Source organism: Pogoniulus pusillus, chromosome 36, assembly GCF_015220805.1.
Source record: "Pogoniulus pusillus isolate bPogPus1 chromosome 36, bPogPus1.pri, whole genome shotgun sequence".
Lineage (NCBI taxonomy): Eukaryota > Metazoa > Chordata > Aves > Piciformes > Lybiidae > Pogoniulus > Pogoniulus pusillus.
In genome coordinates, this window is record NC_087299.1 from 4,698,033 (window position 1) to 4,704,742 (window position 6,710).

The following is a 6,710-nucleotide window of genomic DNA, read 5'->3' on the forward strand; positions in this document are numbered from 1 at the left end:
CCTGCTATAGAAAATTAGGTTTTAATAGCTTTGAAATGGAGGTTCTTTGGGTCAATAGGACAAGATTCAGCTGGTGAAATGACAGACACATAAAGGGAGAAAAGCAAATATTTTGTTACTCATCGGAGAGTCACAGCCCAAAGATAGCAGGCAGGAGCTTAAAATACTGCTGTGCTCTTCAGGCTGCTGGAATGTTTAGTCATAAGCTCCTTTCCTCTCCTTGTCTCTATGTATGTTAGCTCTGGGAATGGAGCACTTGGCTCTCTGTCCTCAGACGTGCCTGAGAATCCCTCAAGCCACTGCTGGAACTGAAACAGAAGTCCCCTGCCTCTCCTGGTGGCTTCGCAGCTCCTGGATGCTTCATGCCCGTGAAGTGAGGACCTGGAGAATGCCCCAAGAGACAAGGAGCTCACCAGGAGCAGGCACAGGAGGGGCCATGGCTGTGCCACTCACAGCTGAATCTTGCCAACGCTTCTGCTATTAGCAGCCTCTTACAACCCGAGCTGATGGGATGGCAGCGTCCTGCCCGTATGAGAACAGGTAATTACCAGTGAGTTATTTGAAGGGGGAAAATGCAATGAGCTCAGGACTGATGGAAATTAAATGGAAAGACATAAATGAGCTACAGACAATGCCCTCATTACCACGGAGCTGGAACTTGAGCCCCTTTTTGCTAATTAAAGACACAGCAAAATCAATTCAATGAAAACCAGGAGAGCTCTGGAGGCCTTTTCCCACACAGGGAGGGGAACTGGTGAGGTAGAGCCCAGGGCATGCCACAGTGCTGGCACACACCCTGTGTGCTCCCAAGAGTGCCCAAGGGCAAGACTGGGGGAAGCAAGGCCACTCACCACCATCAGAGTACCAGGAACAAAGAGAAAAGCCACCAAGACAGCCAGTGCTGGAATTGCTTCAGCTCAGGCAGGGTGGAAAACTTACAGAGAACCTCTGCCAAGGAGCACTGGAACGATTTGAGTCATTATTAGAGGGATGAATGGGTTATAATTATTCCTAATTTTGCATTCAGAGATCATTACCATCCCTGAGAAGGGCAGACAGGGAGCCCTTGAGATCCTGCAAGTTACTTCAGATATTCATAGGGCTGAGAAATGTCTCATGGTTTGGATGGGCTGTGATGGGCAAAGTGTCTCCAGCTGGAGGGACTGGGCAGTTTCCTCCAGAGGAGCATCCCAAGCCAGGCATCACTATGCTGGGCACCCAGGGCTCGTCAGCCTGGCACTGGAAGCAAATCTCCTGTCCACTGGAGAGCAGGAGGTGACAGCTCTGCTGTTGCTTTGTGGCTGTCCCAGGTTGCAGCTGCAGTGAGGTGAGACAAGCTGTGGTGGGCACCTTCTTGCCCTGATGCACATCAGTTCTCCTGCACTCAGAACAGCTCTGCTGCCAGGCAGCGACAGGGGTACAGCCACTGCCCAGCACGCTGTGGGTTTGCCAGCCTGAGCTGAGCTCCCACTGCTCCAGCCTGACACACAGGAACCAAATCACTGCATAAGCCTGTGCAGAGCTGTAGGAACTGTCACCTTCAACAAGCTCCTGGGGAAATCCTCAGGCCGGATTTCGTTACGGGCCTTTTATTGCTGAGTGGCAGCACTCATCCCTGCAGCACCCCGTGACGGGGCTGGACACGCTCCCTAGCGCCGAGCAGGAGGCTCCTGGCTCGCAGCACGCCAGGGCTCGCTGCACAGGCAGCAGCAGGCAGCTCACGCTAGCAAGATGCTCTAACAAAAGCTGTCTTCTGGGTCTCTGCTCAGCCTTTGTCCAGGAGGAACCTAAGCTCAGATCCTCCCACTGTTGTGTCAGCAGCAATAGGAGCAGTCTCATCACTAACGAAGCCAGAGCTGCCTCTCAGCAGCCCTTGCCGTGGGAGCTGGAGGGTTGCAAGTCCTGCCGAGAGATGTTTTTAATGTGGAAAGACTCAGAAATCAGCTGCAGGGGCAAAGCTCAAGTACCTGAAAAGAGAAACAGTTTCCTGGACTGGTCTGACCCCAGCCTACCTCTGGCTGAGCTGCAGAGCAGCAAAGGAGGCCATACAGCAGGGCAGGCTGAGGCCAGGCTGGCAGCTGCCTGCATTTACACCAAAGCTAATTTGCTCCATCACCTCCCCCGGTGTGAGTACTCAGTGCAAGGTCTGTGTGGGCTGCTCCAAACCTGCCCCACTCAAGGTGCTGGATCCCCCACCCCCTACAGCAGCATCCCAGCTGCTCCCCTGGGATGTGCTAAGCCCATGGGGCTAGAACACAGAGCCCAGCAAGAACCTCTCTCCTCTGACCAGGGGTGTGGGCAGCAGGAACTGGTGATTTACACCCCAAATTGTGCCTGCTGCACACAAAAATGTCACTTTGCTGTTAAGTATTGTCCCCAACTTCTGTCCTCCAATCAATGCCCAATTTCCTTCCAAGGATAAAGCTGTACATTATTTTTGGCTGACCAATTCAGCTCAGGGCACTCTAATTTTCCCCCATGCACTCAGAGGACAAATGCTTCCCCGTGACTGCCTCAGAGCAATGACAGAACAAGCACATTGCTAATGGCTGGCACAGTGCATGCCCAATGTATTCACTGTATTAACTTTGGCACTTGCTGGGTCTCGGGAGAAGCTCAGAGCTGCTCATGTGCTTCTCCCCCTGCTCCCCTGGCTCCCTTCTGCTCTCCAAGTTCTGCACAGGAAATTCCCTGTCCCCAGAACTGTGGCTGGCTGGAGGTCACCAATATTTGCTGGCTGCTTGCTTTCAGGAGCTGCTCCAACATGCCCGGCAAGGCTCCCAGATGGCATCGGCCACCCCTACGCTGGCAGTGCCTGAGCTAGGAGGTGCTCACTGCTCCCTGGGGCTTGCACACCATGGAGCCAAGGCACGAGCAGAGCAGGGAGCACGGGAAGGCTGCCAGGACAACGCCACCAAATGCTCTGTTGGCTCAGCAAGACCTGTGCCTGCAGCGTCCAGATGCTTAAAGCGTGGCTGGGATCTGCTGCAGGCTGAACTGCCAGGATGAAGGCTCTCAGAAGAGCAAGTGGGGGATGAGCCAGGTGGGAAGTCACCTTCTCTCCTCCATGCCAGGGCAAATCATCCAGATGCCATGCAGCAGAGGCAGCAGCAGGGTAGGTGGACCCAGGGATGCCCAGTAAAGAAACCCCCAGGAGTTCCCCAGTCCTGCTGGCCCTGGGGTTGGCACCAGCCCAGGGAGTATCTGCCTGCTGCAAACCCACCAGGAATCCATTTCCCAGGGCTCATTCTACAGCCACACATGGCCCAGGATTTTATTTTCAATCAAAACCAGAGCTGCAAGGTAAGACCCAGGTGGCAGCTGCCACGTGGGCTGGGAAAATTGCCCTTTGTTCTCCAGAAATCAATCCCAGAGATAACCCTTCAGAAGCAGGCAGCGTTCTCCAGGGGCTGCCAAGGACTTTCACAGGCATCACCATGAATAACAGTTTATCTACAGAGTTTCATTCAACATGAAGCCTCAGACGTGGCCTAGAATGATGGGGGACGCTGTGAAAATGGCTTTCTAAGCTATTGCTTTCCCTTCCCCAAGCTGCAGCAGCAGCAGCAGCAGCAGAGCACAGGCCGGAGCAGAGGCAGCCGAGACTCCAAACGTAATAAATAAGTCAGGGGAGCTGATAAAAATAAAGGATGAAATATAATTCAGGCACTCAGTGACAGATCCCATCTTAGCTGTGATAGAGGGTCTGTTCAAACTGTCATTGCTTCAGGAAATTAAAGAATGAGCCCATTAGTGGGGATATTTAAAGATGTTCATATTAAGATTATGACTTCCCAGCCTCAGCCCGCGCAGGGAGCAGGCTTCATTCGAAAGTCATTTTTCACTGCCCCTTTCCAGCCCTGCTCTGAGGCCCCCAGAGGTGCCATGGGTGGTTGTGACACACACAGAGAGAGTGTGGGTGACACAGCTAGGGGATGCAGCACCCAGTTCAATTCTGGGGTTGCTGTGGCAGTGGGGATAGCTGGCCCGAACTTAAAGTGCCTGCGGGCAACCCGTTCTGGCAGGGGGAACCTCACTGCTGCCCTGGGCCATTCTTTGGCATCACAGAGGTGCTTCCCCAGGGCCAACACAAGTGAGTGTCTTGCATACATCTGTGAGCACCCTGATTGTGTGCGAGCTCCTTGCTTGCTCCCTCGGGCACCCTGCATCCCTGCACAAGCTCCCTGCTCACTCCTTCAGGCACCCTGCATGAGCTCTATGCTTGCTTCCTCAGGCACCCTACATCCCTGCACAAGCTCCTTGCTCACTCCTTCAGGCACCCTGCATGAGCTCTTTGTTTGCTCCCTCGGGCACCCTGCATCCCTGCACAAGCTCCTTGTTCACTCCTTCAGGCATCCTGCATGACCTCTTTGCTTGCTTCCTCAGGCACCCTGCATCCCTGCACAAGCTCCCTGCTCACTCTTCAGGCACCCTGCATGAACTCTTCGCTTGCTTCCTCAGGCACCCTGCGTCCCTGCATGAGCTCTTTGCTCACTCCCTCAGGTCCCTTAGACATGCGTATGAGCCCCTTGCTCCCTCCTAACAGCCTGCACCGCATGGGAGCCCCTTACACACAGGTGGGAGCCCTTTGCTCGCTCCTTCGAATGCCCTGCACGCTCCTGTGAGCCCCTTGCACAAAGGTACGAGCCCCTCACAGACTCCTCCACCTCCCCTGCACACTCCTCTGTTCCCCTTGCTCTGTCCCCCAAGTCTCAGAGGACTCAAGAGCTGCTTCCCCTCTCGGCGGGCAGCGCAAACGCCGCTGCCGGCACCACCGGCGCAGAGCAGGGAGCAAAGGGAGCTTGAAGGACGAGGGGATTCCTGTTAAACCACCACAACGCTGGTAAGAAAGGTGGAGATCTCTAGTCCTGGCAGGCTGAAAACCTGATGGATAATTGTAATTAGCCTTCCGAATTTTTAATTATAGCAGGGGTATAAATAATCACAAAGCGCGGCTCGGCTAATGAGAGTCCTTGTGCCGAGGAACACAGGGAAGCATTTGTTAGGGAGACTTTGAAAGCTCTGCTGTTAATTAGGTGTCTCACCGCCAGCGGGGGTTCGGGAGAAGGAGAAACATGTATACAGTGAAATCAGGCTCATTGTGCGCGGCATCCAACAGCAATTATGGGATGGCAGGGTGCAAAAACGAACGCGCTACGCAATTAGCAAGTGGATCTGAAAGGCAGAGAAGAGCCTTTGCTGGCTCATGAGGTGCCTCTCAGAGGTATTTAATGCTGGTCAGGACCCGGGAGAGGAGGAGGAGAAGAGCTGATCTACCTTCCACAAGCTGGAGAGCATCCCTAGGTGGGCTCCGGCAGGCAGGCTGAGATGGAACAGAGCTGCAGGAGGACGTCACCACTGGGGCTCTGTGGCCCCCATCCACTGCTTTTATTGGCAGGGAAGCACAGTGGGAGGGGGAAGGCTTAATTAGTTTAATTAAGAGTGTGGGAAGGAGGGCCGGGTTGTGTTTCCCCACCTACAAATCCTAACAGGAGCACCTGGAGGGAGGTCCAGCCTCCCCACCAGCCTCCCCGGGTGCTGCCGTGATAAACCAGAACAAAATCCAACTAAATAAAACCAAAGCTGAGGAGAGCGAGCAACGATGTGCCCTGCCCCCTGCCCTCCCCTGGGTTCAGCGCTGCAGGGCAGAGCTCCAGCCTGGGCAGCTCACAGGTTTCCTACGTCGGTAGTGTGGCACGAAAAAGGGGGGAGGAGGAAGTGGTTTTTTGAGATAACAAAGCCCAGGAGATACTTCCCAAAGCCCATCTCTGCCTGGCTTTGGTGCCAAGCATGCAGTGCCCATCCCTATTACAATTTCTCCAGCCGCAGCCCAGCCCTGAAATCAGCGTCGAGCTCGGGGCCCTACGAAGACCTCCCACTCTGATTTCCTCCCTCCTCGCTTAAATGTTCTCTTTTGGCTACAAGTTCCAAGCCTTGCCACAGGAGTTTATGCAACTAATTATGTTTAGCTGGTATTTGGCTAAATCTAATGAAGCAATGATAAACAGCTCAGCGTTTTCTCCCCTGATGAATAATGAATATTAATGTGGCTGTCAAAACCCAACCTCTGCTCATGGCAAAAGATGCTAAAGCCTGGGCAAGGGATAAATTTCCCTAGGAAGGACTGGGTTCGGGGAATGCTGCTGTCTCCTCCTGCACAGGGCAGAGCAGAGCTGCGTGCGGACCCGGCTTCAGGTCTTGCAATGCTTCGGCCGAGCGCTGGGGCTCTGCCGAGCTGAGGGACAAGCAGACAAGGTTCGGTGGCTCTGTGTGTGCCACCAGGACTTTATTTTCCACGCAGGACATTGCACCGGGAGGGTAGCCCTGGCTCAGCAGCAACTTGAGCAGACCCACACCTCTGGTTTCCCACGCAGTGTCTCCGTGCGTGGCTGGGGCATTAAATACCAACGGGCAGGGACCGCATGTGGCTCCCATTGCCAGGAGGGTTTGCAGCAGCAGCACCGTGCCAGATTGCCCAGAGAAAGCACAAAAAGCTGCCTGATGGCTGAGGCAAGATCTGGGAAGCTACCTGTGTGCAGCTGGACCATCTCGTCTTGGCTGTAAATCATCTCCCAGCCTGGCAGCAGCTAGAATTTGCATCTGTGGCATCCTGGGAAGAAAACTCCGGAGCAGCCAGCACTGGAAAATCAACCTCACAGTGTCCTGAGCCTTAACCACAGCGAGATGAAGCCCGAGGGAGCAGAAAGGGA

General features: G+C 54.3%; 1 long non-coding RNA gene across 1 annotated transcript; it reads right to left on the minus strand.

The window, feature by feature from the left end:
• Positions 1–4,933: 4,933 nt before the first annotated feature.
• On the minus strand, positions 4,934–5,363 carry LOC135190534 (uncharacterized). Its single transcript, XR_010308559.1, has 2 exons — positions 5,278–5,363; positions 4,934–5,175 (listed from the first exon to the last, which is right to left on the minus strand). It is a non-coding gene; the product is annotated as an uncharacterized LOC135190534 (long non-coding RNA).
• Between the last annotated feature and the right edge of the window lie 1,347 nt (positions 5,364–6,710).